At 46.8% G+C, this 13,234-nt stretch overlaps 1 protein-coding gene across 1 annotated transcript in view; it reads left to right on the top strand.

Annotated features, from left to right (window-relative positions):
• LOC138261642 (clathrin coat assembly protein AP180-like) overlaps positions 1 to 13,234 on the top strand; it is a 349,054-nt gene that overhangs the window by 318,043 nt on the left and 17,777 nt on the right. Inside the window, exon 14 of the mRNA XM_069210792.1 lies at positions 7,829 to 7,922. The gene's annotated coding sequence lies outside the window, so the exon portion shown is untranslated. The remainder of the gene's footprint in view (positions 1 to 7,828; positions 7,923 to 13,234) is intronic.

Genomic DNA, 13,234 nt, shown 5'->3' with positions numbered 1-13,234 from the left:
CCTGTCCTCGAGGCATCCCGCCTTCCGGGTCTCTCCCTCCGTCTCGATCACGTTGCTGGCGGTGTCTTCCTCTCCCTTTAGCTCCTGGGTGAAGGTGGGTTCTCTTTTCGTGCTCTGCTCTCCTGCCCCGGTGTTCTCTCGCTCTTCCTCCGGCTCCTGGATGGTGGTGGTTTCCTCTCCTCGGCTCTTCCGCGTTCTCGGCTCCTCCTTTTCCTCCGACCTCTCTTGTCGTCCGTCTTCTCTTTTCCTCTTTATGACGCCCTCCGCGTCATACGTCATTCTAGGGGAATCCTCGTCCGTGCCCCGGGGGTATCGATTTTCTTCCCCGACGGGAGCTTCGGACCCGGGATCGGCACCTCGCCCGTTACACTATCCTTGGCCAATGTAATTTTGTAACAGACATTATAAGTACCCGGCAAGAGTAAAGGATTACCTTACGGCTGCGTAGTTATGATCTTGTGATGAGTGCAGGGCTATGACGTGTGTGTCTGAATGAATGGAGACGTTAACCTATTTTTTATTTTTGTTCCCTTCTTCCCTTGTTTAGGGTTGCTGCCAAAGTTGAATAGTTTCTCTGCTCACTGTTATGTTGTGCTCAAATAGTTTCCACTATTTTGTTTGGCCCCTTCTTATGCAGTTTCTGGAGTCTTTTTAGACGCCTTTTGATTATATATGGTTAAAGACCATATTTTGTAGCCCTCAATCTGAGCTTTGGGTCTGCACAATCTTTTATTTGAGCCAGAGTTGGATTATTATCTTTGTGTTCACATTACTGTAGTGCCTAGTCAGCTGCCTTGGAATTATTGAGCATTCTTCTCCCGGATCACTATTATTTCCTGCTGCTTCCTTCCATTAGAACATTTAGTTTGTGGCAGCCATTGTAACAAGTCAACTTTGTCACCAAGCAGAGACTTGCAGTTTTTGCATATCTCTCCCTTATATCACTTCTTTCACTTACAAAATGCCTAAAGCGTGGGCCTCCCAGGCAAGCCTGTGAGTGCCACAACCTCCCGCAGTGCCTTGTGTATCGCCTGCCAGTAGGCTAAGAGGGCTGGACAGGACCACATCATGGCATGGAGATCTGCGTCCCTCAAGTTGCAACAGAGGAAACGAAGTTCCATGCGTGGAAATAGCAGTTGAGCTGTGAAGGGATCGAGTAGGCTCGGTGTAGGGTGGAGAATTGTATATTTTTAATTCATGCATTTCTAGAGACTTGTTGCGGAAACAAGAAAAGCTTGTTTTCAGTCAGTGTTTAAAACCCTCCCCAAGTCATCCACCCTTCCATTTATTTCATTGGGTCCCCAGTGAAGTGCCAGTGTGGTCGCGTATCGCTCTATAAATCCATGTGATCAGGGGACTATCCTCTCCCATGTTGAGTAGTGCTTGGAGGACACTATGGATCACTGTTTCTTTATCCTGTGTGGACCACAGAGTTTCTCATTTGTTATGCTGTTGTCAGCAAGTAAGGAATTGTCCTAGTGGGAGACCATATTCAGACTATAGTTAATCAAAGGAAAGCAGGTGTTCATCAGAAAAAAGATCGCCAATGGTGACCAGTCATCGGTCCTGCCAACTACGCAATTCTGCAGCCGAATGTATGCCTGGATAACGTGGGATGCCCTTATTTGGGAACTTCAGTGCATACGGTGGGATATGACGCATGAAGAGGTGCACTGTGACGATGTATTTACAAACCACCTGTGCTTGTAGGGTATGTGGGAAGTTAGGTATGACTTTGGGAAGCAGGAAGCCTTGAATCATGGTCAACATAAGGGGGTGTGACGTGTGATATGTCGCCTCTAGATTGAGCCCTGCCAGCCAATGGGCCACCCATTACAGCTGTGCCGTCAAGTAATAGGCTTTAAATGATTGGGCACATAAACTTCCCTTTTCAGTTGGCAGGTGCAGTTTTATCAGGGCTACTCAGTGGTGTTTGTTTCTGCAATTAAGCTCTCCTCATAAAGTATCTAGGTTGTGGAAGAAACCACAGGTAGGGAAGGTTCGTAAAGTGGTATCGGAGCCTGATTAATATCACCATTTTCAAAAGGGCTATCTTTCCTGTAGTGGCCAACAGCAGCTTCTTCCAGAATCGAGCTTGCAATTTTAATACTGTTAATGCGGGTCTCAGGTTGTTATCAAAGAGGTCCGACGGAGAGTGATAGCGACAAACCTCTAGGTGCCAGACGGCTAGTTCACAGAAGTTAAGCAGAGTCTCTCCCAGGCATATTTCCCACGTGGTCGAGCTGGGGTGGTGAAGTAAAGTAGGACTTCACCCAGGATGTGGGATTCCTGGGTATACCTATAGGTGGAATCTTCCAGGCAATCTTGAGGAATCACCACATGGGTGTTAGTGGGTGCGAGGTAATCCACTGCAAGTCAACTACGTGAGCGTCATGATCAGAGAATGCAGCTTTGCGGACTGAAGCCAAGATGGGAAGTGAGCATATGGTACGGTCCAGGCCTGCGTACAGGTCATGTTGTGCAGTGACAGGAGTAGAATTGTTAAGTCGGGTGTGTGGCCCTCCATACCTTTCCCAGTACTCATAGTTGCACCCATCATACAAAATTCTCAGGCTGTGTGAAGGGGGAGGTGCGTGGAAGCAGTGGGTGAAAGCGGTCAAGATGTAAATCGAGTACACAGTTATAATCTGCACCTAGTATCCACTGCATTTGAGTTTTATGTACTAGTTCTCTTGAGAGCTCTGTCAAAAACTACTCCTGGTCAGTGTTTGGGGCTGAGATGCTCCCCAGAAGAATGTGCGGTTCGTCTAGGGGGCCCTCCATCAGTACGATGCGCCCCTTCCTATCGTCATGCCGAATACCTGAAAAGAAACCACTGGGCAGGTCCAGATCATGGCCCTTTTGGCATATGCAGAGTGGGTGGTGGCATACACGGACCACTGCAACTGCTTTTGGAGTCGCAGCAGCTACCCAGCCGTGTTGTGTGTTTCTTCTAGAAACTAGGAATGGGCAGTAAACTCTGCTCCACCAGCAGAGTTCATGAAGTTTTGCCACCCCGCACTCTAGTTGGAGAACAGAATTCGGCAAAAACTCCACCAATCGCTGCATGGCAGTTTACCAGTGCCCACCCCTACTAAATTGCCAGGTTTGTGAAGGTATGCTCTTGGAAATGCACCCTGTGTCGCCTAGTGCATCTTCAAAATGCTCTAGTTAATTTTAGTGTGTTTTTCGCATTTAAGTCCCTGGCACGCTCTGGATATTCCAAGGGTCAATTGGGAACTGTTCTGACATAAGACGCAGAAATGGAGACATGCGCAGTACTTGCCATGTAATGAGTGACCCATCTGCGCGCGTGGTTTAAATAAGCATGAGTGTATGTTATTTGTAAGGAGGGGCCTGGCCTTTCGGAAGTGTTAGACCGGGTATTGGTGCAGATCCCAGGTGTCTGTTCGATGGCTGGAGCTGCCAGAGCTGTGCTGAGGAAGGGCAAAGGGTGTAGGATGTACCAATGCTGTACCTGTGCACCTAGAGCTGCTTCCGAAATCCCAAAGTGGCTCAGAGTGCAAAACCAGGTGAGCGGCACCAGTCTCCCTCCCCTTCGCTATACGGCTTAGACTACATAAGAGGGAGAGTCTTTACATTTTCACGTAGATACGATCATTTGATTAAGAACACTGATTGTATACAGATCCGTCAAATGAGCTCAGTCATCACTCAGCAACATCTCAGCTACTAGTAGTGAATCTAGTGATGCTTCCAATGCTTCAGATCAGAATGTGCTCAATAAACAGGGAACAGTGTCTTTTTTAGCCAAGGTACAAAGAATCAGACAAGGACAGAGGGAGATAAACAGACGTACAGAAGACCCCGTAAAACAAGGAGAAGTTATGATGATGGTGTCGGTGGCCCTCAAGACAGCCCAGAATCTTCTCCTAATTATGGTAAGTATTGGAGGGTTGTTGAGGGCGTTCAGGGAGCTCCACTTTAAAAAGAAAGCACCACCTCCCTCGTAGAGCAAAGAGTTTTGGCGTCCCAGTGCTTGTTCCAAAGCATGGCACTTGTTTTTTTCATTTCCACGAAGTAGTCGGCCGGCAAGCACAATCAGAACGTGCAGAGGGAGAGTTATGTAATAATGTAAAAACTATGAGACCCACTGAGGTCACTGTGCACACCCCAATCTTTGCACTTGCACCTTATTATCCTTACACTTATCCAGTCATCCATCCATAGACTCCTACTTGCACTCATATTTACATGCTCACACAAACACGGCAATCAATAAATCAGCATGTTTGTTCAAATAAAAAAAAAACTTGCCTATTAACTTTAGTCAAAGGTTGTTTTAAAGATGTCTATGAGTTGCAAACAAGTTTTATAAATGGTGAAAATCACAGACGTGGAGGAGAGGAGCGATCATAGTTAATGACGACTGAAGGTGGTGAGAGGAGAAGAAGAAATCCATGAGTAGTGGTGTAGGAAAGCATCTTCTTTCTTGGCATGGTTACCCCCTTTTCCTGCCTGATATCAGTGTGTTTGACTGTGTTCGCTGGGATCCTGCTAACCCCAGTGATTATGCTCTCTCCCAAAACTCTGTATTTCACCCCACAATTGGCACACTGGTGCCCCATTAGAAGTCCCTAGTATATGGTACCTAGGGCATTGGGGTTCCAGGAGATCCATATGTGCTGCAGCATATATTTTGCCACCCACAGGAAGCCCAAGCAAAGGGCTCTACAGGACTGCCATTCCAACCTGCGTGAAAAGGTGCAAGCACCCTTTCACTGCCATTTTCCGCTGCACCAGGTCACTTATAACTCACCCCTATGGCAGGCCTTCTAGCCCAGAGGGCAGGGTGTAAAGTACCTGTGTGTGAGGGCACCCCTGCACTAGCAGAGGTGCCCCCACAAACTCCAGGCCCATTTTCCCAGACTTCGTGAGTGCGGGGACGCCATTATACGCGTGTACGGGACATAGGTTAATACCTATGTCCAGCTACATAATGGTAACCCCGAACATAGGCATGTTTGATATCAAACATGTAGGAATCATACCCCAAGGCTTTAGCAAGCATTGGTTGTGTGATTCCATGCACTGTGGGGGCTCCTTAGAGGACCCCCAGCATTGCCATTACAGCCTTCTGAGGGTTTTCCGGGCAGCCCAAGCTGCTGCCACCTACCATACATGGTTTCTGCCCTCCTGTTGCCTGAGAAGCTCAAGCTCAGAAAGGCAGAACAAAGGATTTCCTCTGGAAGGAGGGGTGTTACACCCTCTCCCTTTGGAAATAAGTGTTACAGGCTTGGAAGGGGTAGCCTCCCCAAGACACTGGAAATGCTTTGAAGGGCACATTTTGTGCCCTCCTTGCATAAACCAGTCTACACCGGTGGTTCAGGGACCCCCAGGCCCTGCTCTGGTGCACAACTGGACAAAGGAAAGAGGAGTGACCACTCCCCTGTCCATCACCACCCCAGGGGTGGTGGTCAGAGCTCCTCCAGAGGGTCCCTGGGTATTGCCATCCTGGATTGAAGGTGGCAGGGAACTCTGAGAGCATCGGAGTGGCCAGTGCCAGCAGGTGATGTCAGAGCCCCCTCCTGATAGGTGGTCACCTAGCTAGGTGATTACTACCCCTTTCAGGGCTATTTGGGGTCTCTCGCTTGGGTCGTTCCTCAGATTCCGATTGCGAGACTACAGCAGGAATCCTCTGCACCCTCCACTCTGACTTCTGACCAAAGAAACTGCATCTGAACCCTCCAGGACCCGACAGGCTACAACAAAGAAGCAAGGTCCCTCTTGCAACATTGTATCCACAGCTCCTCCCAGAAACTGCAACATTTCCCGGTCATGCATCCTCTGAGGACAGCCGGTCTTCAGCCTTCATCAGAAGGAAGAAGGAATCTCCCTTGGAGTGAAGGAGTCACTCCTCTGCTTCTGCAGGCACCAACTGCAACGACGGCCGGCTGCATGGATCCCCTCTCCTCCTGAGCTGGCTGGATCGCGCATCACAGGTGGTGAACTGGATTGGTCCCGACAGTCCTCTCTTCAGGCTGTCCAACTTGGGTGGAGGTAAGCCCTTTCCTGCCCACACAGGACAGTACCTGTGTGCACCACTTCCTTTGCACCCACCAAGGCTTGTTGGCATCTTTTCTAAGAGATCTTCAGGCATCTTGAAGCTCCAGCACTCCATCCTGCAACGCACAGCTTCCTGAATGGATCTCTGGCGGCGCGGGAGCCTTTTTCGTAGTGCTACGTGGGCCTTTTCCTCAACTTTCGTGCCCCCCACCTGTGGAGCTGCCTGGTCTTCTGTGGGCTCTCTGTGTTGCTGAGGGCCCCCTCTGATTCCCCCTCCTTGGTAGAGTCCACCAGGTCCTTCCTGGTCCCCGGCAGCTCCACTTTCTGATGACCCCGAGTTTTGCGTGTGCCAAGGGTTGTTGGCGGAATTCGAAGACGCAAACCCAACTGCAATACTCCTTCCCACTTGGGACATCACCTGCATCCTCCAGGAACTCAACTTCGTCTTCTTGGGTGCAGTGCTGACTCTCCTCCTTCACTGTCAACTCACCTCTTGCACCTTCAGTCTGGTGGGTAGGAGCCCATGCCCTTCCTGGACTGTGCTGTGCTTCTTGGACTTGGTCCCCCTCTTCCACGAGTCCTCTTGTCCAGGAATCAACTGTTGGTGTCTTGCAGTCTCTTCTGGGCTTTGCATTATTCTTCTTTTCTTCTAAGTGGATGTTCTGGGAAATTTACAGTGATTTACCCCTGCTTTCCTGGTTGATGGGGTGGGTTGTGGTACTTACCTTTGGGCTTTCCTAGTACTCCCAACTCCCCTCTACACACTCCACTTACCTAGGTGGGAGACCAACTTTCACAATCCATATTTGTTTAGTATATGGTTGTGCTCCCCAGGGCTATTTCTCTCTGTTGTGATTTTCACTAATTACACTGTTAGTTTAACTGTTTTTATGCCTATTTCTGCATACTAGTGTGTATAATTTGTGTATTACTTACCTCCTAAGGGAGTATAGCCTTCATGGTATTTTTGGTATTTGTATCACCAAAACAAAATACTTTTATTTTTGTAACACTGAGTGTTCTTTTTCATGTGTGTAAGTACTAAGTGTGACTACAGTGGTATTGCATGAGCTTTGCATGTCTCCTAGATAAGCCTTGGCTGCTCAGCTCATCCACAGCTACCTCTAGAGAACCTGGCTTCTAGACACCAACTACACAACACTAATAAGGGATACCTGATATAAGGTGTAAGGACCATAGGTACCCACCACACACCACACACCACACACCAGACCAGCCTCCTACAAGTGGAAGAGACATAGGGCCTGATTCTAACTTTGGAGGACGGTGTTAAACCGTCCCAAAAGTGGCGGATATACCACCTACCGTATTACGAGTCCATTATGGGACTCGTAATACGGTAGGTGGTATATCCGCCACTTTTGGGACGGTTTAACACCGTCCTCCAAAGTTAGAATCAGGCCCTTAATGTCATAAACTGGAGAGACACAACTAACACTCCACCCTCATAAACCACCTACTTTTATACCATTTGAAGTCCCACTCTCATAGTTGCCTAGTGATTTAAAATATAAAAAGAAATAGCAAAGATGCCATGTTATGTTTCTATTTCTATGCATACTCACTACTCAATGCCATACCACTGTTGGTATACATATCAGCAAAGTGTGGTATATTGGGGTGTAAATGTAAACATTTGAAATCCATATGGTTACGTTTTACATTGGAATGCCTACAAACTCTGTCATGCTAGTTAGTATTATTAGTGCAAAGTCACAATATTGCAGTAAAGTAGTGATATTGATTTTCTTATTTTTCTTTACTGTTCTTCCTTTGTTAGCTTTCTCCAAGTTCACCTGCATCTCAGAGTCCCAAGAAACAACCAACAAAGGACCCATTAGCTGTCCTGAACATCAAGGATTTCTTATAATCAAGTAGGGTACCACTGCGAATCTCCCTGGTTTTCGGTTAATGTGTCTGCTTTACTTTGACTGCTTGCCAATACCGATATATAGTAATGCATGAAAGCAAAATAACTGTATTGCAACAATCTAATTAAAAGAGCATTGTAAGATCAAAAAATGTAGTATTATTTGCTAATGATTTATTCTTATATGAATGAGCTCATGCATGGGCTGCAACCCATTGCATCTTTGTTGTCCACGTGCCACCTTAGACATTTTCACCCTACCGCCAAGGCCCAAATAAGGTGAAACATGTCTAGGGTTGCTTGTTTCTCCCCATAGAGACCCTGGTTGGTAGTTCAAGCTGGACTGTTCCTGTAGGAGCAAGACCAAGAATGATTTTCATATATATACTACTTTTCTGAGGTGACATAGTGGTCAAAAAACGGATGAATCGATTGTGGCCTAGAGTAATTGTCAGGTAATCCTCCCATCAATTTTTTGCTTATCGGATTGCAAATGCAGGCATTAGAGATGTAACATTTTTAGGTACACAATTATGATCACACCATGAAGTGCACTCACATCTCCAGTTCGGTCCAGAGGCGAAAAAGCAAGCACAGAATGTCTTCAACCTTGACCAGTAAACGTGGGAGTCACTAGTACAATACAGATGTGAGAGAGACAAAATCCAAGAAGAACACAAGCATGTGTATTGCAGTATATAAAGGGGCTGATGGCATGAAGAAACACATTAAAGAGCATCATGAGCAGGTGCGAGAGAGGCCCTGTCCCCACCCTGGCGGAAACAAAGTACTCATGATCGATACATACCTTCAGTGCCATGTAAAGCTCATACACACAGAGGAAAGGAATTATATCTGTGATCATTGTGGACAGACATTCAAACAACGCAAGCACATTTCCTTCCACCAGACCTGACACAAAATCATGAGCAAGTCAGAAATTTGGAGACTCAACAGGTCGTCTTACTGGGAGATGAAGACGCAACACAGACTGTTGCTTCTAAAGACGTTAAACCAGAACTGGTTAAGGAACAGGCACTCAGCCTGCTGTTTGTATAGGTTTGGGTGTGGTGACCCAAACATTTCCTTACACGTGTCCTCCATGAAAGGAGCGGACACAAGGCACATTTTAATAATTTCCTCAAAAGCACTGAACTTTGCATCCACACCATGCAAGTGATTTAAAAAAAAATGTAATTTAATTATTGCCTTTTTGTTTGAGAGGCATTTTAATACTTCATATGAAGACATATGATGGCTTCTTTATGCTCATTGTGAATCAGAAATAGAGATGCCATCCCGTTTGCACTTTTAAAATCATGCATTTTTTAATCAATACTTCTGAATTCACATGCTCATTAAAACTGCGCCTTGGTCTCCCCACACAACAAATAGAACAACCATGAGGTTAAAATATTACATACTATTGTATTATGAAAAGAGCTTCATAGTTATGCATGCTAATAAATTATTTGCAAAAAAAGAACACAAGCATGAACACTGGTGAATTGAAGGATGGAGATGAAAAACAAGAAAGGTGTTTAGTGGAGCGAAGGTCAGTACAAACAGCACAAGAGTAAGGTAAACCCAGCAACATGCAGTGTTGGCAGGTGCAAACTGAATGAATCCCTGAGTTCTGTTACTGCCACACCAACGGTGTCCTGCAGGAAGAAATAAATACAAATGGTGGCCATATTGGAAACAGACTGATGTCTACTATAACTACAGAACCTGGTGTTTTTAATAGACTCCAGTACGGCTGACTCGTCCAGGTCCAACTACACACTGCCTCTTCCACGTGAGGTACTCCTCCATGTATGCCCTGGTCACTGGTGTCAGCAACTCCCAGTAAACCTTTGTCTACCAGCAGGTACATTGCTCCGATGTAATACCAAGTAAGTGGTTACATGTGCTAACATGATATTTACAGTGAAACACGGAAATTGAACCTCTTCTTTCTTAACACTTCCATCTGGATTTTGGCTGTACTCCCCTTTTCCAATAGGCCCTATCAGTTTATTAGGGAAGTAGATCCACAAATCTCACATCAGCTGATGAGTGTGGACAAAACAGAAAGGTTTCCAAGAGTTTTCAGCAGGGCTATAACCTTTGAAAGCAATTAGATACTGTAACTGTCTATTGTGAAATCTGAGATTGAGGACTGCCTCAGACTCAAAAGAAGTATCATCTATAAAACTGGAAGGTGGTGGAGTGATCCCTAGAGAATCCAAAAGAGATGATTTGATTGTAGAGACATGGAAAACAGGATGAATCTCCATCGGATCAGGAGGACGAGTCTAATAGGCACAGGATTGATTATTTTAGTGAATAAGGTTTCCTGTATGAGACATTTGCTGCGATCGAGGGAAACTTTCAGGTTTCCTGGCCCCCCGATCGCAGCTGTGCTGCGATCGGGGGGCCAGGAAACAGTTTCAGAAGGCCTCGTAAGAAAGGGGAGACTCTACCCTTTCTCTCGAGGCCTTCTGAAACTGTTTCCTGGCCCCCGATCACAGCTGTGCTGCGATCGGGGGCCAGGAAACACCACTAGATGCCAGGGATTTCAATTGGGAGGGTCGGCCCCCTTGGAATACGGGTAGCCCCCTGCACACACACCCCCCCGGCGCATATTTTTTTTTTTAAAAGGTAGGTGCCCCCTGGGGGGGGGGCGCGATCGCCATTTTGGCCCCCAAGGAAACCATACAACAACTAAAAATGTTTTTATCTATATATAGATCTATGTATATAGATATATCTATGTAGATATATCTATGTACATGGATATATCTATAGATATATCTATGTAGCTAGATATATATATTTATATAGAGAGATAGATCTATATAAATCAATCAATCAAAGAGATTTATAAAGCGCGCTACTCACCCGTGAGGGTCTCAAGGCGCTGGAGGGGGGACGGGGGGGAGGGAAAGTGGCTGGGAGGTTCACTGTTTGAAAAGCCAGGTTTTGAGGCTCTTCCTGAAAAGAAGTAGGTTTTGGGTCTTGCGAAGGTGGGTTGGGAGGGCGTTCCAGGTTTTGGGTGCAAGGTAGGAGAAGGATCTGCCCCCGGTGGTGGTGTGTTTGATGCGGGGGACAGAGGCGAGAGAGAGGTCAGCTGAGCGGAGGTTTTGTGTGGGGGTGTGGAAGGTGACTCTCGTTGAGGTAGGCAGGGCCTGTGTTGTGGAGTGATTTGTGTGCGAGGATGAGGATCTTGAAGGTGATCCTTTTGTCAATGGGGAGCCAGTGGAGGGAATTGAGGTGTGGAGAGATGTGTTCGTGTGGAGAGATGTGTTCGTGTTGGGGGAGGTCGAGGATAAGTCGTACTGCTGAGTTCTGGATGCGTGTAGTTTGCGCTTGAGTTTTAGAGTGGTGCCGGCGTAGAGGGTGTTTCCGTAATCAAGTAATCAAGTCTGCTGCTGATAAGGGCGTGAGTGACAGTTTTTCTGGTCTCTGTGGGGATCCATTTGAATGTTTTTTTCAGTATACGGAGTGTGTTGAAGCATGAGGAGGTGAGAGCGTTAATTTGTTGGTTCATCGAGAGGGAGGAGTCTAGGATGATGCCGAGGTTGCGTGCGTGGTTGGCGGGGTGGGTGCAGGGCCTAGCGTGGTGGACCACCATGAGGGGTCCCAGGTGTTTTTGTGTGGGCCAATGAGGATTATTTCGGTTTTGCTTGAGTTGAGTTTCAGGTGGTTGGCTGTCATATATATATCACTTTTGTCAATATGTGTGTGGTTTCCCTGGGGGGAAAAGGGTCAGACTTGTCTAGTGGCAGTTTTAGTGCCATAAAGAAGCGCAGAAGGTTTATATGCCTACTGCAAAGAGCAAATCTGTATTTTATGTAAATAGCTGAGTACATTAGTAAAGTCAGCCATTACCTGCGCTATAATACCAATGAAAGTATGTGCGGGGTGAAGGGCGGCTATGGAGAGATGAAGGGCACTTTTGCTGGGTGGTAATGAGGGAATCCGAGGAGGAGGGAGTGGGAGCACCAATAATGATTGTTGGACTGGGCGCAGGAGGTGCTAAAGACTGTGACGAATGGTATGTGACAAGGTGTTTTTTGAGTGTCTTGAAAGAACGTGCTGATTGAGGGAAGAAGCGCAGGTAAGGTGGCCTCTACTGTTGCACGTATCTCACACACACCATCGATTTTGTGACTGTCTACGTAGGCTAGTGTTTTAGAGCAACAGTTTAGCCAATAGCAGAGATGGCATCTTGATGGATGACTGCTGCCTGCACTCGGGTTATAGAGGACAGCTCTGACATAGGATCAGAGACTGAGACATCAGAGACTAAGACAGCATCTGAGGGATAGGACAATGGCGCAGACTCTGGGAGTGATTTTTCAGTCGGAGGAGTCCCATTCGATAACTCCTCTTCCAGTACTTTATGAGGGAGGTGATGAGGACAGTCCTGCTGTCCCTTCGCAAGCTGTTTGTGCAACTGGGTAATAGTGGGTTAGCCCAAGCCAGAGAGCAGGTGAATGCGGCGGCAAGCAGAGAGAGAGAGAGTGCTCTCTTGGGAGCTCCCCAATTTAGTTCAGCCCCAAATTCCACCACCCAAATCGTATTGTGGAGACATCAAAATTATCTATGGCAAAACAAACTGGTTTTGTAAGGCAGGCACCTGTGTTTTTGGTCCTGGGTTCGGCGGCCATATAGAGAAACACACTAAACCCAAACATTTCTGGAAACTAGACATTCGGGGGAGTCCACAGAGGTGTGACTTGTGTGGATTCCCCAAAGTTTTCTTACCCAGAATACCCTGCAAAGCTGAAATGTTGAATAAAAACTCTATTTTTCTCGCTTTTCTGTCACACAAACTACAGGAATATGATGGGATCCACAAAATTCCTAACACCCAGTGACTCCTCACCTGTCCTGATAAAAACACTACCCCACTTGAGTGCCTACACCTAGTGCCTGCGTCAGGAATGGATCACCCCAGGGTCAACAGCTGCCTCATGTAAGGACCAACATTGACCGTTGTGTGATCTATTCCTGTTGCGGGCACCAGGCCTACCCACACAAGTGAGGTATCATTTTTATCGGGAGACTTGGGGGAACGCTGGGTGGAAGGAAATTTGTGGCTCCTCTCAGATTCCAGAACTTTCTGTCACCGAAATGTGAGGAAAACGTGTTATTTTAGCCACATTTTGAGGTTTGCAAAGGATTCTGAGTAACAGAACCTGGTCAGAGCCCCACAAGTCACCTTATCTTGGATTCCCCTGGGTTTCTAGTTTTCAAAAATGTGCTGGTTTGCTAGGTTTCCCCAAGTGCCGGCTGAGCTAGAGGTTCAAAATCCACAGGTAGGCACTG

The sequence above is a fragment of the Pleurodeles waltl genome, chromosome 10, assembly GCF_031143425.1.
Source record: "Pleurodeles waltl isolate 20211129_DDA chromosome 10, aPleWal1.hap1.20221129, whole genome shotgun sequence".
In the NCBI taxonomy this organism is placed as follows: domain Eukaryota; kingdom Metazoa; phylum Chordata; class Amphibia; order Caudata; family Salamandridae; genus Pleurodeles; species Pleurodeles waltl.
Note: the sequence above shows the minus strand (reverse complement) of the source record. Positions and strands in the feature narration are given on the sequence as shown.